This window comes from Cavia porcellus, unplaced genomic scaffold (genome assembly GCF_034190915.1).
Source record: "Cavia porcellus strain 051 isolate PalLab524CR breed Dunkin Hartley unplaced genomic scaffold, mCavPor4.1 scaffold_22, whole genome shotgun sequence".
Taxonomy (NCBI): domain Eukaryota; kingdom Metazoa; phylum Chordata; class Mammalia; order Rodentia; family Caviidae; genus Cavia; species Cavia porcellus.
The window spans coordinates 8,496,551-8,512,881 of record NW_026947505.1 but is presented as its reverse complement, the minus strand read 5'-3'; positions in this window follow the sequence as shown (position 1 = coordinate 8,512,881).

Sequence of the window (16,331 nt, the reverse complement as noted above, 5' to 3'; positions counted from 1 at the left end):
AGAGTACAAATACAGTAAATCTTCAGCAAGTTTGCTAAGCTCCTGTTTCCTCATATGTTTGATAGCTATCCAGGTGTGCTGAGCAATAAATTTGCGATATACAAACTTTCATTTTTTAATTTTTAAAATAATTTTTAAAGCTTTCATTTTAAAGAGAAAAAACAAAAATTCAAAACAGGATAATAAGAGGGTAGGAATGTTAATACAATGCATATTGTTATCTTTAAATTAGCTACTCAAAGTATAAGATACCAGCATTTAATTGTCCAAATAATATTAGCACAAACCTATCTTTTCAATGAACTAAGAGAAATTAGTAATATAACTCTCTTAATTATCGTGGAGTATAGATTGGGACAACCACTGTGGAAATCAGTGTGGAGATTCCTTAAACAACTGGGATTGGGGTTACCATTTTACCCAGGTATTCCCCCTCCAGGTGCCTTCCCAGGAGGATTATAAACATCATACTACAGCGACATATGTGTACTCCTGTTTCTGGACTTCCAATTTAATGTCTTGGCAGATTAATTTATTTAATCAAATATTACCATACAAGCTGTATATAACTTCCATGTTTTTATTATTATAGATATCCTTGTGCTCATAGACTTTTACTAATGTAATGTATTTCTATACAGGTGGTGGTTTTCTATCACACAGTACAAGTCAACCTGGAAGGCAGAGTGTTATGAAGAGAAGGAATTCAAGAACTAACTCCTTGTCAAAAACAGGGAAGATAGACATTGGTGCAGCTCTATAGCTGACTTTTAACAGAGAAAAACTATTAAAACAACATGAGAGAAGGTATACTCAATTTATAATAGGAAACTGGCAACATACTCCAACACGTCAGATGAAGGAAAAGACACTTTTGAATTTTGCAACTATCTTCATGATCCAGTCAGTCATCACTGAGCTTTGTATTAATTCAGAGATGATTAAATTTTCTATATACCTCATTGTTCTAGTCCATTTTTCCAAAACACATTTTAAAATAACTTTGCAATCAATTCACTGCCAATAATCAAACCCTTCAGATATCCCACTATTGTTTACAGGACAAAAATTATATTATTTAATCTCAGTCCCAGAGTATATTTAGTCTTTCTTTAGATATACAGATTTACTGTTATAATATACTTCTCTCATATTCAGGTTCAATTATTTTTAGCATAAAATTGCTAGTATTTTTGGAAGATGAGTGTTCAGTGAAGATGTGACCTCTATTTTTATCTATTTAGTTTTTGGAGTAGTAGGATTTGAACTTAGGACCTTGCCAGGCAGGCAACTGTGCCACTGAGTTAATCACCAGCCAAACATATGTCTTCTGGCATGAGGTGGGCATTGACAACAATAATCTCCTGTCCTCACAGTAACATTGTCAACTCAGGGATCATCTCCTTGATGGAATTTCATCAGACTATTTTGAGTGCTCCACATTTGTAAGCCATGTTTCAATACTTGTAACCATATTATTTCAATGATTTTTATATTTTTGGGCAAACTGTGCCTCTTCAGCACAGAGGAAATTTCCAAAGTCACATTTGTAACCTGAGTTTCCAGCTCCATGCTTAGCATAGTGGAGATGAAATTGACCTCATATTAATTACTAAAGTTTTGATCATGAGAAAACCGCACATGAAAATTGTGGCATAAATAGTGTGGATATTCATCTCTAACATGAAAGGAACCTGAGGCACAGTAGCAGAGATTTGGGGACACTTCAAAATTATCCTGTTCCTTGACTTGTACTACTTCATTATTCTGCTGCATGTGGCTCACAGTCACAAAGTTTCCACAGAATTCAGGAAAAGGGAAGAGAGCACTAAACTGTCATTACATAATGTCCAGAGTTTCATGAAGTATTTCCACAAGAACTCCATTTGTAAAATCCTGGTGTTCTAGCGTTCTCCTGCAATTCCAGCACTTCAGAAGCTGAGGCAGGAGGATCACCAGGAGTTTGAGCCCAGCCTGGGCTATGTAGTGAGTTCATGAGCTACATAGTGAACTTATCTCAAAACAACAACAATAACAACAACAACCACACACACACACACAAACACACACACACACACACACACACACACAGAGAGAGAGAGAGAGAGAGAGAGAGAGAGAAGAAAATCAACTCTGCTGGCCAGGGTTTGCTCCCATCATCTTTCCCCATTCACATGAGAAGCTGGAATACCATGAGTAACCTCAGAAAATTCCGTGTTCTTCCTCAGTGATCCCGTACCCATCTGCCAGCCTCCTTCTAATCAACCCATGTCCACTTCCTTAACTCTGCTTCTTTCGTCTACCTTTCCTCACTCCTAAATTTTCTTTTCCAAGTTCTTCCAATGAATGTGTTCACCTGTCCTTCCATAAGTAAGGATGTCCAAAATTACCAATAAGAAGATACCTTGGAGCAACTGAATTTACAATGAATAATCAAGTTAAATATTATACATACAAGCAAATTTTTTACTAGCAGGCACAGTGCCATATATAGTCAATTAGTACCCATAGGTCAATTGTTTTATTTTTGATAAATAAAAAAGCTAGGCATGATTCATGTAATTTACATAGGTTTCACCATAAAGTGATTTAATCAAACAATAAAATATTTTATATTTGATATTTAGCTCTATGCATATATAGACTTTGAATAGGTAATTTATTTCTGATTTCCCAAAACTGTTTACAGGCTTTAACTAAATATATGATTAGGGTAGAATATTATTCCTCTTGCCAACATTAGTATTTCTGATGGAAATCTGTGTATACTGAATTTGACAAACGTGGGCAGATTTGCCCACGGTCAAAAAGACTCAGCCAAAGTATCGGTTGCCATGGTATTTCACTGTAGGATATCCTGATATACTGTCTATTTTATTATTCTTGTGGAAGCTAAGTTACTTCTCAAGAAATGAAAAAACATTTGAAGGACCTTGCTTTTGAAAGAAAATACAAAAAATAGGCATAAGAAGTTGAAATGATTTTTTTACAATGTACTGGAAAGAACACCTCAATAATGTGTTATGCACACACATTTGAGAATGAAAAATTACTTTAGAATATTTAAATACTATTTTGTATCCTTTTTAGAAATTAAAATTGCCTTGTAAAATTCCAAATATATATATGCTCAAGCAATTTTCACAGAGCAAATGCAACCATGAAATAGAAGGAAATCTGTATCATCCTTGTCACAAAGGAAATAACATCCTCTCTTCTATCAATGCTGACTGGTTTTGAATTTATGTAGGTAGGTTTATAAAATACATACTCTGTCAGCCATAAGTTCATGAAATTTCTCTTATTTGTATAAAAAGGCAATCCTCTAGTCATAATTTTCATTGTACTGATCATGATTCTTAACCTTGGCATTATTGTATTTTTGACCAGATAATTGTTCGTTGTGAGAGTTGTTCTGTGCACTATAGAATATTTAAAAACATCCCTCGTCTTTGCCTCTTCAGTCTCTGTAATGATATCATTCCCTTATCTCTTCATGGTTTTGACAGTTAAAAATATCTCTCATTTCACCAGGTTCCCCTGGGAGGCAAATCATTACCAGTTGAGAACTGCTGGTATAGATACACTAAAGTATGTTTCAAATCACACATTGACAGTTCTAGAGTATCTGGTTTAGAAATGTTATAGATATTGATGGTATGAAATTTTACTATTTTTATTGTCCATATACACAGACTTCTGTTAAAAATGCCGTATATCTAGTATTAGAATTATTGGGTTTTAGGAAATGGGTGGGTTCAACTTCAGCTGATTATGCCAGGCAGTTTTTCAGTGAGAATAACAATTTATACCTTCTCTGGAAAGTTCTAATTGTTCTATTCAGTCATGACATTTTTTGAAACTTCTAAATATATGTTCAGTAAAATCTTACTATAGCTTTAAATTTCATTGTATAATGAGTAATGAAATGCATAATTTTTTAAAAGATTTATTGACTGGATATTTTTCTTGTTTGATTGTTGAAATTTTGAATTAATATTCTTTCCTATTTTACATATTGAGATATCTGTCTTGTTATTGATATACAAGAAAGGGTATAAATATATATGTAATTATGCACAGGATTATGTATTTAAGTGTATGTGTGTAAAGAAGAATATATTCTGAATATAAGACTATTTGTTGAGCACATGTGTAACAAATATCTTTTCATGTTATGTTATTTTTATAATTCTTAATGATGTCTCTTGGTGTGTTTTTCAATCTGTGGTTGTACTCACTTCTCCAGTATATTCTTTTGGATTTCAAGTTGAGAGCTTGTTATAATGTTCAATCCACTGGACTGTGAAGTATAGTTTTGTCTTTCTGGTAACTAAGATACTGCAGCAAGATTTTCAGCTAATTTCTCATATTTATTCTCTACAACTTCACAAGGCCAATGCCTCATCCTAGAAATTGGAGCAACGTTGGGTTAATTTCATTAGGTTTATCCATCTCTAAGATCATAGTCCTTTGAAAATGTGTTGCTCTGGAATCTTCACACTCCTGTTTTTCTCTCCCCAGCTAGTTTTCCGACATTTCAGCTGCTTCTGCTAAACCTGGCATCTTTTCTTACACAACATCAGTGTTACTGAAAGGCTCAAGGGCAAAAGCATACCATCACATTTTAACTCACTTTAATGAACTTCCGATTTTCATGGCTTCCTGTTCCCCCAAAATGCTGGATGTCTCAGGGCTCCAATGGCATTAAATACTTAAAAAGTTAATTCAAATTTCAACTTGTTTTTAGGAGGAATGCTGCTCACCTACAAGGTACTCCCTGTGAATCTGAAACAGAAATCTATCAACGAGCAGTTTTACAGCAGAGAGAGAGTTGCTGTGAGATACTAATTAGGGAAAACTGTAAAAATGTTGTCACATAATTTATTTACTAGAAACCATTTTAGTGCCAGAGAAATGAGTGACAGCAATACTCTATTATTTAGATCTCAAGCAGATATTTTGACTTTTACATTTTTATTTTTCTTTTAGTTTTTATTAGCTGTATTATTACTTTTTATTTGAAACCCCTTACTACTTCTAGGTTTCCAATTTTGGGGTTTCTTGCAAGATATCTTGCAATATGTACCACTATAGAAATGTGATTTTTTTTCCTGTGATCACTGCAAAGAAAATATTTTCACTTTGTGGCTATTTTGAATTTAAGTAAACAAATGTATATTGTTTTCATAGATCTGATGTTTTCTCAGAGACTATGTTGACTGTTTAATCAAGAGTTATATTTAAGTCAAAGTACAGAAATAAATACCATGAGAGGTTCTTAACTCTTAATTTTCTTTGTTAATTGATGAGAATATCAATTTTTGTAAAATAGCTCACTGTATGACTAATTACATTCATATTTGAAATAAAATCCCAGAGCAACTTTGATATTGATTACTTCCTCTGTAATTTCCAGATCATAATATCCTTTTTCCTTGTCTTTACATTTAACATGATTTTTTTTTTAGTCACTGTTATGGATTAAAAACTGGTGGTCAATTTAACACCAGTGGAATTAAATCATCATGGTCCTGAGTGTAGATGGTCCACCTGAGGAAAGTTGCCAGCCTAAATAGAGATGTGAAGAAGGAGAAGCGAAATGGTGTGGGTTCTCCTAAGTGTTGCTGTTTGAGCAACACTTCCTGGAGAACTGCGTCATGACTAGCTTCCCCGGTGTGAGTTTGACCATTGTTAATGGAGGAGATTGGGACCTTTTTGGTGAGAGTGGCTGTGGTGCACTTTGGGGGAGCTCTGGTGCTTACATCAAGCATCACTCTCTGGCTCTGGAGGGGAAGAAGTATGTTGTTTAATCTCCAGGAAAAACTCATCACAGAGGCTTCCTGGCATGTACTCCACTGTGCTTATAGACCAAGGAACTCAAAAGACCTCCATGTCGCTGAGGATGGCCGTGGTGCTTTTCCGGGCAATTTTGGTCTTTGTTCTGAGCATGAGTTTTCGGTTTCAGCATAGAACCCTCAGTCTACCAGTACAGCTCCTTCACTCCACTGACATAGACTTCATAGTTTCCACTGATAACCTTTGGGCCTTCCCAGCACAGATCCATAAAAGAGATTTGTGTGAGTCCTTCTAGCAGGTTCTAGACCTTCAACTGGACTAGTTGGAGGCACTGTCATGAGCTCTGGGTTTGCACCTGGACTTATGCAGGACATTTTTTTGTGATTCAGGCCCTTGGCTAGATATTCTATGTCTTTAGCTTAGATACACTTAGGAAAAAAAACACTAAACAAAGCATACAACTAAACAGAACAGAAAGATAAAGATGCAACAGCAGAAATATAACATGTCAACAATGAACCAATATATAACAGTTATAACTGTTAAAGTAAATTGTCTCAATGCACCAATTAAAAGAAAAAGACTGGCAGAATGGATCAAGGAACAAAATCCAACCATACGCTGTCTACAAGAAACCCATCTAACCCAAAAGGATACTCACAGACTGACTGAAAGTCAAAGGATGGAAAACAATACTTCATGAAACAGGAACCCCCCCTCCCAAAAAAAGCGGGGGTAGCTATTCTGTTTGCAGACAATGTGAACTTCAAACCAATAATGATCAGAAGAGATAAAGAAGGTCACTACATACTGGTTAGGGGAAAACTTCAAGAGGAAGAGATAACTATCTTAAATATATATGCACCAAATTTCAGAGCACCCAGTTATATAAAACAAGTAATATCAGAAATGAAAAACCAAATTAGCAGTAATACAATGATAACAGGATATTTTAACACACCATTGACACCAATGGACAGATCAACCAGACAGAAAATCAGCAAAGAAATAAAAGAACTTAATCACACCTGTGAACAAATGCAATTGATAGAAATATACAGAGTATTCCACACAACAAAAACACAATACACATTATTCTCAGCAGTACATGAGTCATTCTCTAAAATAGACCATATATTAACTTACAGAACATATTTAAATGAATGCAAAAGAGTTGAAATTATCCCTTGCATGTTATCAGATCATAGTCCTATGAAATTAGAATTAACAATAAAAGATACTGCAAAAATCCCACAAACACATGGAAACTGAATAACACACTCTTCAGTAATCAGTGAGTCACAGAGGAAATTAAAGAAGAATCAAACAATACTTACAAACAAATGAAAACACAAATACAACTTACCGGAATCTGTGGGATGCAATGAAAGCTGTCCTCAGAGGAAAATTTATTGCACTGAGTTTCCACATCAGGAAAACAGAACGAATACAAATAAATAACCTGATGTTACACCTCAAACATCTAGAAAAAGAAGAGAAAGTCAAGCCCAAAGCAAAAAGAAGAGAGAAAATAATAAAAATCAGAGCAGAAATCAATGCAATAGAGACTAAGAAAACAATCCAAAAAATCAATGTATGAAAGAGTTGGTTCTTTGAAAGAATAAATCAAATCAATAAGCCCCTAGCCAATCTTATTTTTAAAAAAGGGAAGAAAAAGCTCAAATTCATGCTATAAGGAATGAGAAAGGTGAAATCACTACAGACTCAATAGAAATACAGAATATCCTCAAACCTATTTCAAAAACCTCTACTCTCAAAGGTTTGATAACACAGAAGAAATAGACAGATTCCTAGAAGCATATGAAATACCAAAGCTAGGTCAAGAAGATGTAAAACTATTGAGTAACCCAGTTTCTGTTAATGAAATAAAAGACATAATTATGTCATTACCTACAAAGAAGAGCCCAAGCCCAGACGGATTCACTGCAGAATTCTACAAGAAATATAAAGAAGATGTAAAGCCAACACTCCTCAAACTCTTCAATGAAATTGAAAGGGAAGCAATCCTTCCTACGTCATTCCTGGAAAGAAATACTACTCTAGTACCAAAACCTGAGAAAGACCCAACTGAAAAAGTGAGCTGCAGACCAATCTCCCTAATGAACGCAGATGCAAAAATCCTCAATAAAATATTGGCAAATAGGATGCAGCAAATCATCAAGAAGATTATTCACCATGATCAAATGGGATTCATCACAGGTATGCAGGGATGGTTCAACACACATAAATCAATAAATGTAATCCACCATATCAATAGAGTCAGAAGTAAGAATCACATGATCATTTCTATAGATGCAGAAAAAGCTTTTGATAAGGTACAACATTCACTTATGATAATAAACTTGCAGGAAATTGGAATAGATGGTCTTTACCTAAACATAATAAAGGCCATCTATGACAAACCAACAGTCAGTATCATACTAAATGGCCAAAAATTGAAGGCCTTTACTTTAAAATCAGGCACAAGACAAGGATGTCCCTTATCACTGCTCCTATTTAATATAGTACTGGAAATACTAGCTGGAGCAATTAGACAAGAGAGAGAAAAAAAAGGCGTAATGATAGGAAAAGAAGAAATTAAATTATCATTATTTGCAGATGATATGATACTCTACATAGAAGACCCCCAAAACTCCATTGAAAGACTCCTAGATATAATAAATAAATTCAGCAATGTGGCTGGATACAAAATCAATACTCAAAAATCAATAGCATTTCTATGCACTAACAACAAAATCACAGAGAGAAATAAGAGGAGCCACACACTTCACATTAGCAACCAAAAAAATGAAATATTTAGCAATTATTCCCATGAAAGACCCTGTGAAAGACCCCTATGTTTCCCTGTATAGTGAAAGTCCTATACAGGGAAAATTATAATACACTGAAAAATGAAATTGAAGATGATCTGAGAAAATGAAAAGACATCCCTTGCTCATGGATAGGAAGAAAAAATATTGTGAAAATGGCCATTCTCCCAAAACTCTTATACAGATTCAATGCAATCCCAATAAAAATACCATCAAAATACCTCATAAATCTCATGAAATTACTCCTAAACTTCATCTGGAGCGAGAAGAGACCTAGAATAGCAAAGACAGTTCTAAGCAGCAAAGGCAAGGCAGGAGGCATCACAATCCCTGACTTGAAGTTATACTACAAAGCAACTGTAGTAAAATCAACATGGTACTGGAATCAAAACAGAGCTGAAGATCAGTGAAATCAATTAGAAGATACAACCACAACTACAAACACACTCAACAGCCTTATCTTTGATAAAAGAGCCAAACGTGTTCACTGGAAGAATGACAGTCTCTTTAATAAATGGTGTTGGGAATACTGGCTCTCCATATGCCGAAAACTAAAACTAGGACCATGTTTATCACCATATACTAAAATAAAATCTAAATGGATGAAAGATCTAAATACTAAAACAGAAACACTAAATCTATTGGAAGACAAATTGGGTAAAAACCTTGAAGACATAGGGGTAGGTAGAGAATTCATGAATAAGACTCAAACCACACGGGAAATACTTCCCAGAGTCAATAACTGGGATCACCTCTTATTAAAAAGTTTCTGCATGTCAAAATAAATCTCCAGTATAGTGAAAAGAAAACCCCAAAACTGGGAAAAAGCCTTAGTGAACTGTCCCTCAGACAAAGGACTTCTGTCTAAAACATATAAAGAACTAAAAAAAAATCAGACCCTCAATATTCAAAGACCCAATCCAAAAATGGGCATCTGAAATGAATACACAATTCTCAGATGAAGAAATACAAATGGCAAATAAATACATGAGAAAAATCTTCATCATCATTAGTCCTTAGAGAAATACAAATTAAAACCACACTGAGATTTCATGTCACTCCTGAAAGAATGGCCAAGATCAAGAAAACCACCACCAACAAATGCTGGAGAGGCTGTGGGGAAAAATAAACTCTCCTGCCCTGTTGGTGAGAGTGTAGACTAGTGCAACCATTGTGAATGTCAGTCTGGAGATTTCTCAGAAAGCTGGGACTGGAAGCCCCATTTGACCCAGCTATTCCACTTCTAGGCAAATTCCCAGAAGAACTGAAAGCATCATACCACAGTGATATACATGCACCCATATTTATAGCAGCACAATATGTAATAGCCATATCTTGGAAACAACCTAAGTGTCCATCAACTGAGGAATGGATAAAAAAAGTTGTGGTATTTTTATACAATGGAGTACTACTCAGCTGTAAAGAATGGTCACATTGAGACATTTATAAATAAATGGATGCAGCTTGAGACCGTACTCATAAGTGAAATAAATAAAACTCACATGTATAAATACCAAATAGTTTCCTTAGTGTAAGAAATGATTAGGATACATAAAAGTATGTGGTAATCATGATTCCCAGTCATACTGGTTGAATCCATATAATCTTTTCCCTCATTAATTGGAATGGTTTTAATCTGGGTTGTTTGATTTTATTGTCTGTGATAGCACGAATAGCTATTTTGAAGAAAATAAGGCAGTGTAATAGCGAGTGGTGATTTAATATCATCCTGTTTTGAAGCCCCATGAAGTTGTTTTTCATCTGTTTCCATTGGTTTTAACATATTGTATCTTATTATGTTTTAGTGTATGCAATAGTATAAGCAAAACTTTTTATAGGCAAAGAGATAATATAGAACCCATTGTTGGGTTTCTGTTAGCTGGTCCTAAACACCCTGCAGTACTTTGATTCTCTTGAATGGTTTCACACTGTCTTGATAACTTTGATGCTATAGTATATGAAGTTATACTCAAATATTTCAAGGAAAGAGACACTATGGTAACTAGTAATAATGTCAGGCTATCTGGTGGTGAAACACAATGATGCTTAAATTGTTCAGTTCTGATCTGTGTTGTTCTTTTGATATGTTCTCTTTTATCTCAATATCCCCCTTTTTTCTTTTTTTAAAAATTAACTTATTTCTTATTATCTTTTAATTAAGGGAAAACGAAATTTAAAATAGCAGGATATATTATAGTTATGTAACTTTTTTGTTTTCCTATTAACCTGATTTGAATCCCTGTATTGTTCTCCACACCTTGTTCTGCATGATTTTATTATATTCTGTTTTGTTTAATAGTATCAATTTTGAGGGTATAGGCAATCACTTTGAAGGCAACAAGATATTCTATGATGCCCATTATAGTTTGACTATTATCTTCTTTGGAAGTCCTGTAAGGTCTCCAATGTGGGTTTTATTGGTCTTGTTCTGTACTGTTTTGTTGAATTCTATTATACCAGAGGATACAGGCAACTCCTTTTAAGATAGCAAGAGGCATAATGGTAACCATTGTTGATCACCTGGTAATCTCTTTTTGCATTATATACTATGTCCATCCTCCTGTTCTAACTGATTCTGGTTTGCTCTGTCACATTGGGTTTTTTTTTTTTTTTTCGAAGAAAAAGTTATAAGAATTGTGAGAGTAATAAAACCCAGAATGTGTAATTGTTATCGTAAAAAAGAGAGGAAAGAAAGTAATCTAAAGGATATAACTGCATGCATATTTAAGTGTGTAGGATAGAAAACCTTATTACTGAATTTTTGTTGGATCATTGAACAGAACTGTCTGCAATCTCACTGTATTAATGTTCATTTTGTATGCTTTAATTTTGTAATCTGGACAACTGTTTCTGAGATGACAATATGTAATCTATTAACTAGTGATTTCTTACTGTATATTTTTTCTCTTGAAATTCTGTTTTACTGATACCCTTTTACTGTTTTGTTTTTCTCTTTAAATAAAAAAATATTCTATGTCTTTGATATTGTGGATAGATTTCCTGCACTTACGTTATGTTAATTCTGGGTAACCATCATAAAATAATAGTGTAAATCCCATGTCCTGACTTTAATTGTTGTCCTCACAATCCCTGACTACAACAGTGGAAACAAACTTTACCAAACCTGAAGTATTATTGTTATGATTCATAGGTATATCATGAGTCTTCTTATGGTTAAAATGTTAGATTAAAATTAAATACATTAATGTATTAAATACATTAATGTATTAAATTATTAATTAATATATTTCCATATCTATTTTCTAACTAGAACCTCATAATAATCTGTAGTATTGATACTCAAAATTATTAGTGAACCTTATTCTTTGGATAAATGTGGCTCAGAATTGTAAGTTACACCTGAAGGTAAATATATACTAACTTAACATGTGAAACACAAGTCTCTGAGTTATTAAACAGTGAAACACATGAGAAAATTAGTACATGATCAAAGTATGATCAAAATATTTATCCATGCACTTTTTTTACAGAAAAAATAAATTACAGATATTTTAAAGCAGAATTCTAGATTTGTTAATACATTCAATGCTATGTTACTCTACATATTGGGGTGTAGAATGTGTAAGACCAAGCACATAATTGCTGTCTGCTATCTTTACTTGTGGGAATGGAAAATGTTTCCATCAGAATGTATGTAAAAGAAAATATTAGCTTATAAAAATATTTTACTTCTTCGTCCATATTATTGCTGAAAATACAATCAATCAAAAATTAAAGGCACACATAATAATTTGCACACACCAATGCTTTTGCAAAGACATTTAATCTACAATAAATTTTTAAAAAGATATATGTCACTATTTGCAGTAAGATCCTACAGAGTTGATGTTAGAATGCATAGATCTGTCTTGTACACTGATCCTTAAATAAATAGCAACAAAACTAAAATTAGACACTTTCCATTAGATATCTATATTTATTAAAAATTTCTTAGTTTGCCATTGTCTCATATGACAGTTATCACATGTAGTTCAGTTCATGAAAGCCCAGAATTGCTTGCTCAATTTCTTAATAAATTAGGCATTGACATAATGGTTTTGGAGGGCGGGCATTATCAGTGAGTCAGTGTTAGTTGTTATCCTAGTGAGTCTCTTCACTAACAGAGTTCAGGTTTTATACACCAACAATACATATCGTGTAGGCTCAAGTTGCGAGACTTAAGAATAATTAATAAATGCTGTTTTTCTTATACAGTGATTAGTATAGGGATGTCAAGGACTAGAACTACCTTAATACCTTAAAAACAAATGTAATGTAAGTATCTTGAAGTAAAAATTTATAGAATTGTAAAATATAAAATTCCTTTCAAAAAATTAAGCAAATGCGATCACTATAGTACTAGTATCTTTCACTGGTCACTCAGATGAAGGCATATATTTGTTATTTTATGAATGGAATAAAGCATCATATCAATTGAAAAATTTTCTATGGAACATGGGCACAAACATTTGTATGCACATTGTGTTTTAAGGTTAGGTCAGCGTAAAGGCATTTTTTTCTAATTTTGAAATTCTAGTATTTTAATTTCCTGTTTTGTGTTAGCTTTGTATCCTAAATTCTACATTTTATAAATCAATATAATAAATAAATGCAAATTGTTAATTTGTCCTATATTTATTATGGAAAAATAATTGTTATCACTCCCTATTTACTTCTTTAAAATGAGAAATCATAATGTAATTTTGTTTGGATTTGAAGAACTGAGAAAAAATGAAAATACTTTTCAAGGCAATGAATGAAATTAGTTGATTCCTCCGTGGTCCACAGTGGCAGAGCAGATATTTAAAATGGTCTTTGGTAAGGTACATTAAAGAGAGATGACTCAAATAAGGTAAAGATCCTGGTTTTATGATAAAGTCAATCAAAAGAAATAGATACGACTAATTTAAATTATCACACTTCATCAAAATATTTCCTTAAATAATGAAAAATATTTTATGATAAATGCAGAATTAGAAGTACTCTGAACAAGAGAAAAAAATTCTGTGTCCTTTGATAGTCTTGCCTCTAATTGTTATAGTATCTTTAGAATATATCTACTAAATTTTTTTTCTTGGTCTTCATAGCATATTGGCTCAATGGATATAAGATCATTCAACTACTAATTTTTTAATAGAAACTTTCGTTAGTTAATGACTTCTAAGATATATATACATAAACAGAGATAAATGTTAGATGGAAATGTGTGGAAATAGAATAAATGGTAGGGGAAATAGATAAGTTTGATAGACATACAGTACTGTTTGCTATATTAAGTATAATTATATATATATATATATATATAATAGGATTTATGTTGAGGAAAATGGTTTTAATAGGATATAAATTCTATTTTAAACTTATTCTAATTTTCACCATAGATAAAAAATGATGCACTAATAGGTGAAGTATTTGCTATATCTCTGTTGTTTAAAATAGCCATAATGTGCTCTACAAAAATATTGAATATTACTGCTTTTAAAGAATACATTTCATTTTATATGGAAGATAAATAAAATACATGATTTAGAAAGCATATATCTTTTAAACTCATTGTGTAGATTGGATTTAATAATTTTTGGCTTTAGAAATGAATTTTCAAAGCAGGAACTATGTGACTGTTAAAATATATTCAATGATAATTTGATAGACTAACAAGCAACCCTTAAACATCTTGATTATGCAGATTATATAAAAATATGAAGAATGCTAATCAGATTGTGTTAGCTGACATAAAAATATATACTTTATGTTTGCACACACCATGCTAATTCTATCCCCCTTTTCTTTACTTTTGATTTTATTACATCTGGAATCCTGCGATTGACATTTCTTTTTGCCTGGATAATTGCCATTCACACTTTAAAATTTATTTGAAGACTTTGAATTTTCGTGCTACTATAATAACTAGTGAAGAATCTATTACCAGGCATGCCATATTGCATTGTAATTATTTATATAAATTCTCCTTTGCTTCTAAAATATTACTTTTCTGAAGGCTGCAATTATCTTCTTTATATTTGTAACCCCAGCACATAACACAATGGCTGACATTGTCTTGAGCCTCCTGGAGATTATTGCATCAAATAAACCACATTTTTGTCAGTGCTACTCTCAACAAGAAGGCAGAGGCTGTGGAAAATAAGGCTCTTATCTACTACATGTCTAAACAATGTTAATATATATATAAAAGAGATAAGCAATCACTCTGCTGCTTATCACAGTCTTCTCATCAGGTTGTTTCTGGAACATTTATATTGAAAACATTACAATTAGCTAAACTTACAGTGTATCACTGCACCAAGATTTTATCATACCAGAGTATACAAGATAAAATCACCAGGCAATGCATTGAAAAGATTATTGGAAAAGGTTAATGAATTCATAAACATGTATCCATGCAACTGGTTAAAAAAAATGCCATAGTGGACTTATTCTTAATAGCACAAACTTAGAAAAAAACCTAAATATTCATTAATAGAAGAATGTAATAACAGATTGTGTTAAACTTGTAAAATGAAATCCTGGCCAACAGTAAAGGTAAATTACCAGAAGTGTGTACACACACACACACACACATACACAAATACGTTTAAAAAAATCAAACATGGTGCTGAGGAAAAGATACTGAAAAAAAGAATATATTCTGTGTGAATACATTTATGTAAAATCTTGAAAAGGAAGGGGCTGGGGATTTAGCTCAGCGGCATAAGCGCCTGCCTTGCAAGCAGGCAGTTGTGAGTTTAATCCCTGGTACGGATAAAAAGACAAAAAAAAAAAAAATCTTGAAAAGGAGAAAACTATGTATGGTGAAATAAATTAGACTACTGTTAGTGTCTTTAGTATGAGATAAGGAGTACCTGAAAAAGGGGATAGTGAACTTTGTGAGGCAAAGGAAGTGTTCTGTATTTTGACAGGGATTTAGATTATGTAAGTTTATGAATTTGTCGTAACTTATCAACTTTATATAATTTTAATAGCTACAGTATGTGCAGTATGAAAATTATATCTAGGTTGAAAAAATTAAAATAACATCCAAATATGCTTCATATAGAAAGCTTGAGAAACTTTTGTAAAATGTACATGAAAGTTCAAAAGGCTTAAAATATCCAGGAAGATACTTAAAAATTAATTAGTAGATATTATACACATGATTTTAATAGGTGTTATAAAGATACTATGAGTAAGAAATTTCAATGTTGTCATGAATTATTAGATTTCAGAAATGTACTAATGTGCTCAAGGAAATAGGATAGATATTCTATTTCCTAGATATTCTAGGAAAGACTCATATAGTACAGTGAACAAAAATTTGAAAAAAAATCACCATGGAAATGAAAAAAAAGGAAAGAAAAGGAAAGAAAATCTTTCATGTCAAGTTAATATGATGGAATCAATTATCTGTGTAAAATAACTATGAACCGCCAGCCATATTATACTTGATACACAAAGAACAATTCAAACCACCATATAAAGACAAAAGACAGAAATATTTTAAAAGTAAACTTACACAAATATTTTGGGTCATGCATAGTAGGGAAAGATTTCTTATTCAATATAAATTTAGACATAAAAGAAAAATAATAAATTGATCATCATAAGCTTCAAAATTTCTGCTTATCAAATAAGTTTATTAGGCAAACAAAGAAGCCTTTTAATAAACTAGGAAAATATTCTTAAGTATATGCTATGCATATTTGT